This window comes from Lactuca saligna, chromosome 1, assembly GCF_052625555.1.
Source record: "Lactuca saligna cultivar CGN05327 chromosome 1, ASM5262555v1, whole genome shotgun sequence".
NCBI classification, from domain to species: domain Eukaryota; kingdom Viridiplantae; phylum Streptophyta; class Magnoliopsida; order Asterales; family Asteraceae; genus Lactuca; species Lactuca saligna.
In genome coordinates this window covers 9,231,028-9,247,978 of record NC_136417.1, presented here as the reverse complement: position 1 = coordinate 9,247,978, position 16,951 = coordinate 9,231,028, and the positions used below count along the sequence as shown (strand labels likewise).

At 35.4% G+C, this 16,951-nt stretch overlaps 1 long non-coding RNA gene and 1 pseudogene across 10 annotated transcripts; one reads left to right on the top strand and one right to left on the bottom strand.

Moving 5' to 3' along the window:
* Positions 1 to 5,116: 5,116 nt before the first annotated feature.
* Positions 5,117 to 6,147, top strand: LOC145048058 ((-)-isopiperitenol/(-)-carveol dehydrogenase, mitochondrial pseudogene; annotated as a pseudogene).
* Positions 6,148 to 6,642: 495 nt separating this feature from the next.
* On the bottom strand, positions 6,643 to 10,442 carry LOC145048326 (uncharacterized). 10 transcript variants are annotated; one of them, XR_013682877.1, is made up of 5 exons: positions 10,342 to 10,442; positions 9,359 to 9,399; positions 8,137 to 8,230; positions 7,827 to 7,917; positions 6,650 to 7,052 (listed from the first exon to the last, which is right to left on the bottom strand). It is a non-coding gene; the product is annotated as an uncharacterized LOC145048326 (long non-coding RNA). The 10 variants fall into 10 exon arrangements; XR_013682902.1 differs by having other exon boundaries at positions 8,137 to 8,221; XR_013682935.1 differs by having other exon boundaries at positions 8,137 to 8,207.
* Between the last annotated feature and the right edge of the window lie 6,509 nt (positions 10,443 to 16,951).

The following is a 16,951-nucleotide window of genomic DNA, read 5'->3' as shown; positions in this document are numbered from 1 at the left end:
TCAACATTAAGCTAGTACGCTAAGCGTACTCATAGAGTGCGCCCCCGTATACTAGCAAGGGACAAAATTGATAATAAATTTGCAATAAGGGTCGAAAGAGAAACTTACCAAAACTTAAATATAACGCTCGTTTCAGGTATCAATTACTTTTCAGAATTTTATGGTTTTAGATTTGAACTCGACAAGTTGGGTAGCTCCAACTCATCGAGTAGAGATCATTTGTGGGACACTGGATTTAGGATCTACTCAACGAGTTGGAAGGCGCAACTCGATGAGTAGGTGCTGTAAAGGAAAACCCTAATTTTCAGGGGTATGCACCCTATATAATCTCCTTAAAACCTTGAGGTTGGCCTTCCATCAGCCTCCAAACCCTAAGAACGTCAGTGCAAAACCCTAATCTCTATTTTTTCTCATATTGTGAGCTAGAGTGACTTTTGGAGCTTAAGAAGAAGAAGATAGTGAGAAGAAGGAGAAGATCCAACAAACAAAGCCCTCACTCTTGAGCTTGACCATCTAGCGAACTATTGTAAGCACTCAAGATTCGATTTTTATCTTAGAGTATGGCTAGATCTTGAGTTTACTCTTCATTTCCTATCATTCTTGTCAATTGCATGCCTTGGTTTCATAAAGTTTGCAACTTTATGAATCTCCAGGGCAAAATGGTCCCATAGTGGGCTAGATTTAGCTTTTGGTCAATCATGGATACCATGCATGGATTTTAGGGTATATTTTCCCTCTTTGGCCATTTTGACTTCAAACTTCAAGACATGCATTTCCATAAAGTCTCCATCTTTGGAACGTTTTGAGGATTAGAACCTCTTCTGGAAAGGAAGGATTCCATATCCTAGAATCTTGAACCATATGGCTAAGCTTTTGAGCATTCCAACATTTGTTAAGGGCTTTAGAGCATTCGAAGTGGTTCTAGAGGATAAAGTTGGAAACTTCATCCTTCTAGACACCTTTAGATTTCAGATCTAAGCCTTAAAGTCCCTGCAATCAACGTATCATCCGAATGAGCAAACAGGGGGAAAACTCGACGAGTTGCTCTGGCAACTCGACGAGTTGGATCAGGTTTCCCCGTCTATTGGATATTGAGTGAACTCGACGAGTTGATGAGACAAATCGGCGAGTTGGCTAGGGTTTGTCCCGGTTTTTTTGACTCTGGAGGAACTCGACGAGTTGTTAGATGCACTCGATGAGTTGGGGTTAACATAGACTATTGACCTTGAATGTTGAATTAGACTTTGACCAGGGTTGACCAAGTTTGACCTTGAGGGTATTTTTGGTATTTCAGAATTTTGACAAGACTAGTCATATCATGATTGTAGGCAGTTGAGTTGGAGCTACGGTTAGGACTTATCCGGTCTTATCTTATCAGTTCAACATTCTTGAGAAGGTGAGTCTCCTCACCATACCAATGGGTCGAAGGCACCAAGGCCGACCCATTTTATGATATGTGGTATACTAGTTGATGTAATATTATGTGGCATGATTGTTGATTATATTCTAGGAGGTATGCTAGTTGTATATATGGTACACTTGTATGAATGACCATGGGGGAGCCCATGGAACTTAGATGTAAGACCATGTGGAGAGCCCATGGTTTTCCTATTAAAGACCATGGGGGTAGCCCATGACACTTGGATGTAAGACCATGTAGGGAGCCCATGGCTTTCCTATTAAAGACCATGGGGGAGCCCATGACACTTAGGTGTAAGATCATGTAGGGAGCCCATGTCACCCTGGAGTAAGACCCTAGGGGGAGCCCACGACATCTATATATGTTGTATGCATGACTTAAATGGTTTATGTAGATTTTGTAGCTAATATGGTATATGTGATTATGTGGACTGTGTGGGGTATGCTCTGGGGAACCCACTAAGAATTAGCTTACAGTTTGTTGATTTGTTTCAGGTACATCTGAGCCTAAGGGCAATGGCAAGGCTTGATGGCGCGACATGCAGTCTTCAGTATTTGATTTGATGGGACACTCTGATGTTTAAAATAAAATGTTAATGTTATGGATTTTGAAAACAATTGTCATTGTTACTTTATATTTTATGAGAATGTTTTAGTTAGTTAAAAATGAAAATTTTATTTGAAAATTTGGGTCGTTACATTAACTGTTACACCATTATTGTAAATGGATAGATTTATGTGAGACCTCAAAGTCAGATACAATTTTGAGTGCTTGTAATAGTTTCAGAAAGTTAATAAAATCCTATCTCTCTCGTTCACCCTTGGTCATAGGTCACATTAACCGAACCACCTTAAATATCGTGTTCTTTTGATTTATGTTTTTCAGAAGTTTTGTGAGTTTACCGAAGTTTGTTTTTGATATTTATCTGAAGTATTTAAATTGTTTTTTTTTGTCACCCAACAATTTCAACACATGAATGTCGGTTGTCTAGGAGTTGGTGATTTCTCACGACTTTTCAGGTTATGTTGAGTTTTTGTAACAACCAAAATTTTAGAGTAGTAAAAATGCAAAAAAAAAAAAAAAAAAACAGAATTTGTTTTTATTTATATTTTTAGTAGAAGGCGTAAGTATAAAGATTAATCTGGTTAAGGGGAGTGGTAATACTCCTAACACCTTGCCACATCATCTTTTTGTATGCCACATCATCTTTCTATCTTAGCACCTTATTCTTAGCATTTGGAAGGGAGTGGTAACACTCTTATTATTCTATTTTTTTTTTTCATTTTCAAATTTAATTACATTATATTTTTTAATACAATATCAATTATATTAAATAAATTTATTTTTCTAAATACAAACACTTTAAATATAACTTTTTAAAAAAAAAATGATTAAAATTACCAATTATTGTACAAATGCCTAAAGTGTATACATATAGATTAAGTAAGTCTTCCAAGCAACCCAAAAATCATTCAAAAGCTTCCTGTAAAAGATGGAATCAAATTTACTGGTGAAAGAATGAAAAAAGAAAATCAGTTACCCACACACCCCCTCTTCTTCATCTTCATTCCTGTCAAGAACCAACGGAGGTGGTGGCTACTTCCGGTGAGCAATGGAGGCAACAATCTCTCCCTTTTTCTTCTATTTTTTCTGTTAATTAAAGCAACCAAACACCCCGTAAATACATTGTGCTGATATGCTCCTTCTTCCCTTCCCCTTCTTTGTTTTCAATTAAGAAAACCTCCACTGGAGGTGGAGATTTTCCGGCGATTGGGAAGGTAACAACCCCTCGCACCCATCTCTTCTCTCTCGTCGGATCCACAAAAAGCCTAAAACACCCCTCGTAGCAGATTGTTTCACATCTTTTTCTTGAACAGTTCTACTTCTTCATGACCTTTTCTCTCACTTTCTCTAACCTATTTTGCATTTCCTAAAAAAATAAATTCACATAATGGAAAATAAATCTAATCTTTATTATCTAATATTAACACACCCATTAGATGGAATCATGATTTGAGTATAATTATAGGGATTTGTCTAAACTACATCATATGATCCAAACCCCAAAATCTAAAACATAGAAACTGGAAACAAATTGGGGGTTTTGAGCAATCAATCAGAAAGAAGTAAACTTGAATCGGGTCCATTGGAGGTGGGAGAAGATAGAAAGCAATGAATCAAGAACAAAGCAATGATCAGATTTAAGAAACAGACGACGATGGTGGCATTTCTAAAGGAGAATCTCGACACAAGCACCAATCAAATTCAACCCCCACCCTCTCTCTCTTCTTGCCAAAATTGTAACAAGACTCTAGTGGCGACCCCCCTAACGAGAGCTAGGGGCGGTGTTCATTGATTGCTGGCGAGCGTAGCGAGCCCGATAACGATTGCCATTCCTCTTAGTCTCAGGTTGATGGTATCACCATCATTTCCTTTGAAATTCTGTTTTCTAAAGTTTGTTTTTTTTTTTTTTTTTTTTTTTTTTTTTTTTTATATCAAACACCTTTCTATGTTTTTAATAAAAAAAATTGTTGTTCCTAAAGATAATGTCGTAGCAAGTATTCGGCAATTCAAAGATCCTCACACCAATGAAATTATATTAATTTTCAAATGTGTTATATCTAATTTTGCAGTTACATCTAAATCAACACTTTTAAAAATGATTCATACTGCCATGTTAACAACTATTTTATAACTATAAACAAATCTCTTAATTATTTATAAATAATAATTATTCAACAATACATAAACACGAAACAGTTATTTATAATTTAAATAAAAACAATTATTAAAATATAAAATAACCAAATATTAATTAATAAGTTAATTAATTTAAATATCAAACATTTAAATAGTTTAAACGTTACAAAATTTGGATTACAAAACAAACATTATATTGATAATCATTTTTTTTTTTCATTTCCAAATCGATTTCAAATCTTTCAACCAAATCAACTTGTGGCGGACGATTTATGGTTTATTAGTATGTTTTGTATCATTGATATACTTTTTAGATGGAAAATAATGTTATTTTTTGTGCATTTTATTTATGTTTTGTATCATTGATATATTTTTAGACGGAAAATAATGTTATTTTTTGTGCATTTTATTCACTATTTGTAGTATTCCAAAATGAAAAATGATTTGTCTATAATATTTTTTCTCCGTATACAATAATTTATGTTTTATAATGTTACACAATATATCATTTTAAAATATAAATTGTTGCGAAGAAAAATGGTTGTGTATGGTCAATCACTTTGAAAATATTGTGTGTTTATAAAACTAGATTGTATAGTATGTTAAACTTATATAAGTTATTGTATTTTATTAATTTGTTTTATACTATAAACTTATATAAGTTATTGTATTTTATTAATTTGTTTTATACTATAAAATTAGTAAAAATATTAACAAAAGAAATTGAAATATTTTTTAATATATGAATTCATTTATATAACAATTGTTTAATAATAAATAAATTATTTAATATAATGTAATATTAATTAAAATAAAAACGAGTATTATCTTTTCTAATTTTGGACCTTAATGGCTTTGACCATTTGAAAAACGAAAGTCTATGTGGATTTCAAAGTGCCTTTGAAAGGCATTTGAAAAACCGCTAATCCGCTATGTGTATGCTCCAACGCTCATTTGTTTTTGGTGAATGTAAAATTTAACAAGACAAAAGCCACATCCCTCATTCCATCCTTCATCTTCCAATTTGAACCCTAAAGATGTCTACGAATAAACTAGAAGGGAAAGTAGCTATCGTCACCGGCGGAGCAAGTGGCATCGGAGAAGCCACCGCTCGTCTGTTTGCAAAACAAGGTGTCCGTGGGGTGGTGATCGCTGATGTCCAAGACGAGCTCGGCAAAAACCTATCTGCATCCATCGGCTCGGACCGTAGCACCTACATCCATTGTGACGTCTCCGACGAAACCCAAGTTAAGTCACTGGTCGACCAGACGGTGGCTAAATACGGCCATCTTGATATTATGTTTAGCAATGCCGGGATCGCGAGTAAAGGCGAGCAGACAGTTGTTGACATGGATCTGAACGAATTTGAAAAGTTGTTTTCCATTAATGTTCGAGGGACGGTGTTGTGCCTGAAGTATGCCGCACGTTCTATGATTGAGAAAAAGGTGAAAGGAAACATTATTTGCACGGCTAGCGTGCTGGGCCGGAGAGGCGTGCCACGACGTACGGATTATTGCATGTCGAAGCATGCAGTGGTGGGGTTGATGAAATCGGCGACCAAGCAGTTGGGGAAGTATGGAATCCGAGTGAATGCTGTTTCGCCTTTTGCTGTGGCGACACCGTTGATGTGCAATGTGCATGACAAAGGGGCCGAAGAAGTGGAAAAGATGTATGAATCGATGAGTAGCTTGAAAGATGTGGTGTTGAAAGCAGATGATATTGCCGACGCCGTGTTGTTCCTTGCCTCCCAGGAATCTAGATTTATCACTGGGGTTGATATGGCTATCGACGGCGGTTTTGATGTTTGATTCGCTTATGATGATGGAAACTTCTACGGATAAAATAAATGTTTGAAACTGCGTTTTTTAGTTAATTATCATGTGATCCGGATATATACATTAGAATTAGAATCATATAATCTTTTAACGAATATAGAATGGTAATAAAATAATGGATCCTGACATGTATTATCTTGACCTTTTTTTATTATATGAAATTATAATAATCGGTAAAAATGTCCGTTGCAAAACAACGGGACTAGTGTTTTTTTGTACATATTGTAGTAAACAACAATTGTGTTGTACTCCAATGGTTCTCAATTAGTAATAAATAACTTACTACTCATTATTTTTAGTGTATTATAGCCCTCTACTCACCTTTTTTCCATTATGTCATTCTACTTTTTAAAGTATAATGTTGCAAAAGGAAGAAATGGGTGTAGTGTACGATGCAATAATAAACAACTTAACGAAAATAGTTATTTCATGTATTTAAAAATGCAAGATCACTTTTTAGACAATGAGTACTCGCCGACACAGATACATACACATAAATCGACACACAAACAAATAGAAACAAATAGCGACGTGTATACACACATGATCCGTTGCAATTATCTATCTAATTTCAATTAATAATGAAAAAAAACATCAAGTTTTGAGTTATAAAAAAATTATACCATAGACTTCCGGTAATAAATTTCAAAAAGATTATTACCATTCATTGTGACACATCACGCATACTCCTATTGAGAATCAATCAATGGAACTTTAATATCAACCGAATCAACCATATTCAAAACGCTTTCCGTGCATCTCTATATGTTGGTGTACATCTTATAATTGCTCTTAATTTGTTTACATAAATAAAGTAAAAGACTCCTCTTGATTTGTTTACATGAATAAAGTAAAAGACTCGATTCCTTATTTAGCTTCAAAATAATTTAAATATTAATAAAGCAAACCCAAATGCATAACATGCAAGTGCAAGTAAAGAAACAAATAAATAGACTTACGCAAGAACAATAGGTATTTGGATGACACTTTTGGAATTGGGTAAATTTAAGTTGGTGTTCTTGTCGCAATCGCCAAAAATGCCCAAATTTGACTCATGTTGTGTTTGTGCAGAAAGGCCATAACTACCTTCACCACACCTTCAAATTCAATAAAAAAAATGCATAAAATTAGAAAAACAATATGGTAGATTATTTGTATCGGTATTTGTATATATTCTTCAACAAATAAAGTAATTAAAGTAATTGACCATTATTTTTTTTAAAAAGGATAGTAATCATTAGCAAATAATTAAATAAATTAAAAATAGCACAAAATTTTGGTAAATAATCAAACACCCTCTAAGGTGAGATCATAATTTATAATTTAAAGGTTGTAGGCAGAAAAACAAAAGGAAAAGATTTACTCTTGTCGGTGAACACCTAATTGATCTAAAGCTTGTACACTATTAATCTTGAATCATGTGACATATTCCGCTGTAAGAAGCTATATTGAATGAAAGTATTGAGCCAAACAGGATAACAATTTTTTTTAATAAAATCCAAGATCAGCTCATATTTGTACTGGAATATTAACCTGTGGTGTGGTGTATTCCCCATATATGGTCGGGACCTTTACATAATCAAGATCTTTGAAATTACTTGCAAAAAAAATCGGCATTTGCAGCCTCCTTTGTATAATCAATCTGCTAAAAAAATACAACTATAACTTATTGAAAAAAAATGTCACCTATGATTCATGCAAAACAAAACAACCAATCACTCCATGGATAGAAAGTAAAACCAAATTATCTGTAATTATACGTACGCATGTTAGAAACAAAGTCAGGTTGATCAAATAGCTTTACCAATGAGGCATGAGGTGCTATTGGATATGAAAGTTTGACACGTCCATCTTTGCAACAATGATTATACCTTGCGTGTTGTGTAGCGGAGGTTTTAATAAGCTCGTCAAACCAAAAGAAAGCCCCACAAGGCTTACATACTCCTTCATAATCACCAATGTCTGTATATATATACAACATCAAATGCACATCATACAAAATATAAAGGATACGTAATTTACAAATTAATTAATAGGACATGAAGATAGAATTGTATTCACTTGTGATTTCAGTTTGAGGTGATGAAATAACATCGATAGAAAACATGGTCATATGAGAAGTGACAAACAGGATTTAGCATACTGTTTAGATATCGTCATATGAGAAGGAAGAATGAATACCTTCGTTTAGGCTTCCGACCAAGAACATCTACTCAACTTGCTGGATGCATGAAGTCATGTCAATTATGAACCTGAAACAAATTGACTTTGCAAACTGACTTTACAGTTAGTCAGTTACTAATTGACAACGACAAAAGGCAATTTAAAAAAATTGTATTTCAATTTTTCACTGGTAAAGGATATTACAGCTAACAATTGCTAAATGGTAAAGAACATTACACCTAACCTTAGTGATATAAATCGATCATAAGTTGAAGATAAAAGGGAGCTATTATTAATAAAAAATCAGAAAAGTAATCGTGCAATGCTTATTGGTTTATTGAATTTTAGTTGATTCTTTGTCTTATATATATAAAAAACATAGACATATGATGTTTATTGACCTTATTGCTAATCTGACAACAAAAACATTATGTTGTTTGATATATTTTATGTTTTTGTTAAAATTTGATAAAATATCAAGTATGTACTTGAAGTTTAATTTCATCAGTGACCTTTATGCTGGAATGATTAAAGGAATTGTTAGTGATCTTTTTGAGGACAGTTCTTCTTACGGATTGGACAATAGGCACAATATCAATAGATGCAATTTTGAGTTTCAGGGACTGTTTATCTAACACAAAATTTCTTTTGATTGTGTTCCATTCAGCACAAATCTTCTCTATTTACCCTTATTCCAAAAACTCAACGTTCGACTTGTCTAAATCTCGCAAGAATACACCAAATCTTGCTTACATTGAAGTACCAAACTGCAACAATAATGAAATAAACTTATAGAATCAAAGAAAGATACAAAGTTCTAGATGTGGGATTTTCAAATTCTTCTTTGGATTACCATGTTGATAACAATCACGAATTTCTACCCTTACAAATAGAATCGCTAAAAGGAATGGCTGATTTGAAAGATGTTGTCCACTTAACCAACAAATATGAAGTTTAACAAGTTAGAACTAGAAGACTGTTTTCTATTTCAAAAGTAAAAGCAAACAATTGAAACAGTTAAGCACCTCCCAACCCCACCTAAAAAACACATCAACCAACAAACACAGAAAATCCCTAAATCAAAAATAATCTACAAAATAGCAAATTCAAAACGCCAAGAGCCCCATATCTTAACATAAACAACCAAGAAAGGAGAACTGAGCATAAATATAGAATAAATGGCCAACAAAGTTCAGAAAGCAGGGATACTTACAAAAAAACGTTTACAGGTTATTCTTACCTTCAATTAGATATTGGAGCTTGATTTTCTTGATTTGTTCACTGGAGAAAGAAAAAACCAATAGAAACCATAAAGAACCTTGTAGCTTTAAACACACACATACACACAAAGTTACTGAAGACGATTTAAAGATAGCGATATGTTCTCATAAAAAACAAACGGGATGGAGCGATTACTGTCTGATGCAACTTTGATAGGTGGTCGTGCGAAGCAGACGTGCCGGTGTTGGTGTTTTCAGGATAATGCCCGATGAAGGAGAAAAGTTTACGTCTCCAAACATTTGAGTGGCAGATTATTATTGAAGAATCCATCCATGTGAAGTTTGATGAAGACTCATACTCTAAAGATTATATACTGATCATTCAGGGTCAATTTTGGTTAAACAAGAGTATCGAGGAAGTCGGTTTGGAATTTACAGGACTGATTTTCCTTATAAATCTAAAATCGGTCATCACCAGAGTGTTTGATATTATTGTGGCTATGGATTGGTTATCTACAAATAATGCTCAAATGATGTGCAATAAGTAGATTGTGATTTTTGAAGTTTCTGATATGTGATTAATTATGATACGAGGTGAAAGGGGTAGCGAAGAAATTCCTATAATTCAATGGAAAATGCACAAAATGGTCTCAATAAAGGCGGTGTATTATATGTAGCACAAGTCACAAAAATTAATTTAGAAAGAATCATTGGTGATGTAGAATTAGTGAAAGATTTTCAGGATGTATTCCTGGATGAATTTGAATTCACTGTAAACTTGGTGCCTGGTGTTGAACCCATCGTTCGTATACTGTATCGGTTGGCACCTTCGAAAATCAAATAACTAATGGTACAATTGCAAGAATTATTAGACTGTGGTTTTATCCGAACTAGTACACCAACTTGGGCCGCTCCTATTCTCTTTGTCCGGAATAAAGATGGTACCATACGAATGTTTATAGATTGTAGAGAGTTGAATAAATTTACGATAAAAAAAGGATACCTGTTACCACGAATAGATTATCTCTTTAACTAATTGCAAGGAGCTTGGTATTTTTCAAATATAGACTTGAGTCACAATATCATCAATTGCAAGGATCTTCGTATTTTTCAAAGATAGACTTGAGATTGTAAGGTCGAACCTTATAAACCCGATTAGTCAAACCTATGTCACGTTGATTTATACAACATCGCTATCTACTATTGTCCAAGCTTCACTGCAGTGTAACATGTTACTTAGTAATAGGATCATCTTTTATATATATATATATATATATATATATATATATATATATATATATATATATATATATATATATATATATATATATATTATATGGTAGATATCTTTGAATTTGAATCCCTGATATGTAGGAATTATGTAGGGATTCCTTTCGAGAATTCTCTTTAACGTAATATGTAAGTTACACTACATTTTGATGTAAACTTACCTCTTTGTGTGATCTCTCTTTGTGAGAGATTCTTAATCAAAATTAGTTATTGATTATTTATGCTCTTTGTTGTTATTGATTGATATTTTTTGTTCATTACGATCATTCAAAGAATATCATAACATGAAAACATATATAATATAATTCACTACACATTGTTGTTTGATGTTGTAGATATGTTTGATGTTTTGTAGGTTCACGTAGCAACTGGAGTATGTGAAGAAGATAGAAGCACAAATAGGGATGAGTAGCGGAAGCAGGTACCTGCTTTTGGAACCGAAACAACCTTAGAACTGCCAGTTGTGGAACTAGAATTGCCTTAAGCGGTTCCGGTTCCGGTTCCAGTTCCTTAAGTTTCGGAACTGCCTTAAGCGGCTCTAGTTCCAATTCTCATTTAAAAAAACCGATACCCGCTGGTTTTGGTTCCAATACTAGGTACTCGGAACCGGTGGTTAACCAGAACCAATATGTAACACCTTAAATTTCAAACAAAAATTTTCATTTTTAAATTACCCAAAAAGTTTTTCATATACCAAATCATCCGAAAAACACAAGTATCAAATATAAATCATCATCACAAAGTATCGGAGTGCTAGAAAATGCCCCAGTAACAAATCTCCCAACGAGTGTGTATAATCAAACATTTGCCTTCCCGTGATCATCAGAAGTACCTGAAAACACATATAATCAACAACTATAAGCACGAAGCTTAGTGGGTTTCCTAAGATACCAGATACAACAAAACATAAATAAACAACTATGACTTATCAACAATCCTGGGGACTATCACTAGTCCCAATGGGCAAACAACACGTCCTATGGGTTATTAGCAACCCTGAAGACTAATCGAGTCTCAGTCACACATAAACAATACAACACAATAACAATAGCTAGACACAATTGGTCATCACAAATACAACTATTCTACCACAAATGTAAGAATAATTGACGTGACTCACCTAATACTGATGATAGATGTGACATCCCCGCTTTCACGGTCATAAAAGACTGATTTCGCTTATGCTTTTAAAATAAAATCTAAGTAATCTTTCAAAAAATGGTGCGGAATTTGTCCCCAAAACAAAATATGACAAAAATTTATCAAATCATTTCTTAAATAAATGTATTTTTCATTTCATTACAAAACTCAAGATGTCCACATCGATACAGACCAAAAGCATAAACAGTACAATATAGGCCTTACAACAGTTATTTACATCTACTGACCTACAATCCAAAATTCCTTGTCATCGTCCAACTATGCTCTTGTTCCACTACCCGTGTTTTACCCAACATATTTGTAGATAAAAATACATATACAGTTTAAAAGCTGTATAAAACATTCATTCAACACCCATCTCAAATAAACCAACAATATATATACACATAGCACATATTTTATAGAAGATACTTCATATCTATGTGTAAGATGAAAGTGACTACACACTCACATGATAAGATGGTGAATGGACAACACTCCGTCCCTTAAAACAACATTTTTCAATGAAACTGGGATGTTACCTCAAAATCTGGGCTTTACGCGGGCATAGTTTCGACTTGAAAAACTCTTTTTCTTGGAGACTTCGGGCTCTCCGGGGATTTATTATGATGTTAGGAATGTATTCTAGGCTTGGGGTAATTATTACAGCTTAAAAGAAAGCAGAAGGTGTAAAGGAGTAAAATTTGTAAACAAAAATCGGAATGCCTCGCATTCTATTTATAGTGGCCAAAGTCTGGCATTTCGCTGGACGTAACTTCCTGGTATGCGGGGCATACTACCTTGCAAGGCTTTACACTAGGCGTAGACCGAGTACGCTGGGCGTAGGAGCGGATCACTTCGGACGCGTCACCGCTGCAAACACATGTGCATCATGCGAAGGAATAAGACGACATTGCCAACTTCGGACTGACGTACTCATGTACGCGAAGGGTACTCCCCCGATTTTTATTTTTCAAACTTAAATTTTTTATAACTTTTTTCTCACACGAGCTCCGTTTTCAACGATCTTTATATGCACGCGTAGGTATGACCGTGCTCTACAACTTTCGTTTAGACTCCGTCGGCTAATATTGACTTTATTTTTAACAGGCCGAGACAAGAAAAGTCCGTTAAAAATTCACAACTTCTTCATTTGACGTCCGTTTTTGTCTATTTTTTTTACCGTTGAACTACTATCAACAAGATCTTCGATTCTCGTTTAGGTTGTGTCGGCTAAAAATCGTTCGATCTATAATTCGAATCCGAGCTGCATAATGTTATGCCAAATCTTATAAAATTCATAACTTCCTCATACGAAGTCAAATTTGGACATTCTTTTTATGCACGCTCTCGGTTTAGCGTGTACTACAACTTACATTTAGATTTCTAAGTCTAAAAATCACTTTATCGTAAACTCACTTTTTATATCACACAGCATCGTGTCGGTTCTGTCGCGAAATTTCATCAAGTCATAACTTCTTTGTTATAACTCAGATTTTGTTATTCTTTATATCTCTGGAATCCTTGTTTTGACTTCTACAACTTTCTTCATAGATATCGGGTTTATCTAACATTTATTTTCGACGCTTATTTTCATCCTTAATTTATTAAATCATGATAATTAAGTATAAAACACATAATACTCAAATAATACATTTTTATTACTTCAAAACGAGTTACAAAGGTTGACCTAGACTATTACATCATCATTAATGCCTAGACTAGAAACACGGGCGTTACAATTCTCTCTCCCTTTGGATGATTCCGTCCCCGGAATCATACATCAGCAAAAAAATACGGATAGCGACTCATCATGTCACTCTCCGTTTCCCAGGTGAGATTTGGTCAATTCGTATGTTTCCATCGCACAAGCACTAAATCGACCATCTTACCTCGCAACTTCTTAGTCTTACGGTCAACAATTGCCTCCGGTACTTCAATTAGCCTCTTGCTTTCATCCAACTTTAATTCAGAAATTGGAATTATGTCGGGAACTTCTCCCGTGAACTTCCTCAAATAACACACGTGGAAAGTGTTATGAATATCATCTAGTTCTTCTGGTAGTTCTAGCTTGTAAGTTTGGTTCCCAATCCTCTGAAGAACTTTAAACGGTCCAATAAACCTTCGAATCAACTTTCCTCTTTTACCAAATCTTATAAGTACTTTCCACGATGAGACTTTAAGTAAAACCGAATCTCCAACTTTGAATGTTATCGGTTGTCTTTTCTTATCAGCATAGCTTTTTTGACGATCCTGAGCTGCTAACATCCTTTCCCTAATCACTTTCAACTTTTCAGCAGTCTGATGAGCTATCTGGAGGTCCCATAGACTGCTTTTCTCCATCTTCAAGCCGACATGACGGCGTTCGAAAATTTTGTTCATACAAAGCTTGATAAGGTGTCATCTTGATGCTCGAGTGGAAACTATTATTGTAGGAAAATTCTACCAAAGGTAAATGTTCATCCTAATTACCTTGGAATTCCAGGGTACGAGCTCTTAGCATATCCTCCAGTGTTTGAATCGTTTGTTCGCTCTGACCATCGATTTGTAGATGGTAGGCTATACTTAGACACCATTTCGTACCCTATTCCTCTTGCAGACTTCTCCAAAACCTTGACGTGAAACGACTATCAAGATCTGATACAATCGTTAAAGGAACATCGTGAAGTCTTACTATCTCCTTCACGTAAGCATTTGTAAGTTTTTCCATAGACCATTTTGCATTGGATGCTATGAAGTATGCACTTTTAGTAAACCGATCAACGACCACCCAAATCATGTCGTGACCGTTCTTCATTCTGGATAGTTTAGTTACAAATTTCATGGTGATGTCTTCCTATTTACCAATAGGTACAGGTAAAGGTTCTAAACTCCCCTATGGTTTCTGATGTTGCGCCTTAACTCTCACACATGTCACACACTCGGCCATATACTTTGCAACATCGAGCTTCATCGTCGGCCACCAGTAATAGGGTTTCAGATCCCTATACATTTTCGTGCTGTCAGGATGAATCGAGTACATGGTCTTGTGAGCTTCCTCCATCAGAAGATATCTTATTCCTCCCGTTTTAGGTACCCAAATCCTATCTTGGAATACCTTCAATCCTTGACCTTTTGTATTGAACACTAACGTTTTGCCTAAACGTTCATTCTTTCGGTCATTTTTCTCTAAAGCTTCTTCTTGAGCTTTCTTGATGCTTTCTATAATCATTGAGACAACTTCGATTCTTAATGCTCTTGGCCTTTTCTTTTTCAAGGATCACTTTTTTGCTTAATGCATCAACTACAATATTTGCTTTACCAGGGTGGTAAAATATTTCACAGTCGTAATCCATAAGCAACTCTATCCAGTATCGTTGTCTGATATTCACTTCCTTCTGATTGAGGACTCTTATGATCAGTGAAAAGTTTGCAATTTGTGCCATAAATATAATGCCTCCATATCTTTAGGATGAATACTACCGCAGCCAACTCCAAATCATGAGTAGGGTAGTTCTTTTCATGTTCTTTCAATTGTCTCAATGCATATGCTATCACCTTATCCCTTTGGGTCAGAACACAACCTAACCCAATTCCAGATGCATCACTATAAACTGCAAAGTCTTCAACTCCTTCAGGTAAAGAAAGAATCGATGCTTCACACAACTTCTTCTTTAGCTTCTCAAATGCTTCCTCATGCTTCTCATTCCAAGTATAAGCAGCTCCTTTGTGGGTCAAAGCTATCAATGGAGCAGCTATCGAAGAAAAGCCTTGGATAAATATTCGGTAATATCCAGCTAATCCCAGAAGCTTCAGATCTCTGTGCGACTTTGTGGTATCTTTGCCAGCTGCTCCAACGACTCCCCGACTATTATGACCAAAATAAGCACTTAGTCAAAAACTGAGAATCCATCTAAGGGTAAAATGACTATCTTACCCATTTGATCTAAATCGGACCATGACCGAGGCCCAATCGTTTCTAGTCTTTCCAAACTCACTAAGGTCCATTAAAGTCCTCCAATGGCCCAATTTTCTTAATTGGGCCCAACTCCTCAAATGGGCTTTCCACCCACACCCAAACTAGCCCTTGGGACCTTAACTGTCTCCTGGTGGCCCATCATGGCCCAACAGTTGCTAACCTAAGCCTGGCCCCAAACCGAGGCCCACTAACATAAAGTCCACAGTCTGAGTGTACACTGAGCGTACTCTTCTGTAAGCTGCGCGTACTCTTCTGTACGCTGCGCGTACAGCTTGCATGGATTGTACATTGCGCGTACTGTCGTGTACGCCCTGCGTACTCCCCTGATAAGTCATATTCTTCAAAATTGCTTAATCCCATAAGACACAACTTCCAAACTTCAGATCTGAGTCTAATAATCCTTCTTAACCCATAAAGTTGATCACTTGGTGGCTTGCACCCCACCAAATGAGACCAACTTGGAAAAATAGCAACTATCTTCATGGAAATGGTTAGATCTGTTGCATGGATGCAAATAGGCCTTAAAGATTGCAACTTTACTGCTCAAGGGACTCAAATAACTTCATGGGTGGCAACCCTAAGTCTAGAAACGGATTTGCACCATAAAAATCCATTCTTGAAACCAAAAAAGGACATTATCCTTGAGAACCTAGATATATGATGTAGAAGCACCAAGATGAGAACTTTATACCTTCAATAGACAGGAAATGATTTAAACCATTGGATCTACAAACTCTCTTCAATCTCTTGCTTCTTCTCTAAACACCTTCTTCTTCAAAAACACCAAAATACTCCTCTAATGGCCAACCAAGCTCCAAAATTACTCAAATGAGGGCTAAGGGTCGATTTCTAAGGTTTAGATAATGGAGGCTGAAGATATTAGGGTTAGGTTATGAGATAAGGAGTTTAAATAGGGTCCAAGACCCCAAAATAGGGTTCAGGTCTAATTGGCGTACGCCCAACGTAAATATGGTACGCCCACCGTACTCTGAAGAACATTTATGACCATCCTGGTCAGTATGCCCAACGTATTGCCTTCTTCACTAGTACGCCCATCGTACTCTTTTGGTACGCCCAACATACTCGACTAAGCCTGAAACCACTAAACTTCCGAAGGCCATAACTTCTTCGCTATACGTCCGTTTTCGACAATCCTTATATCCACGAAAAGGTAACGAGAAGCCCTAAACTTCTATCAACTCATATCATCTTAAATACCTTCTAA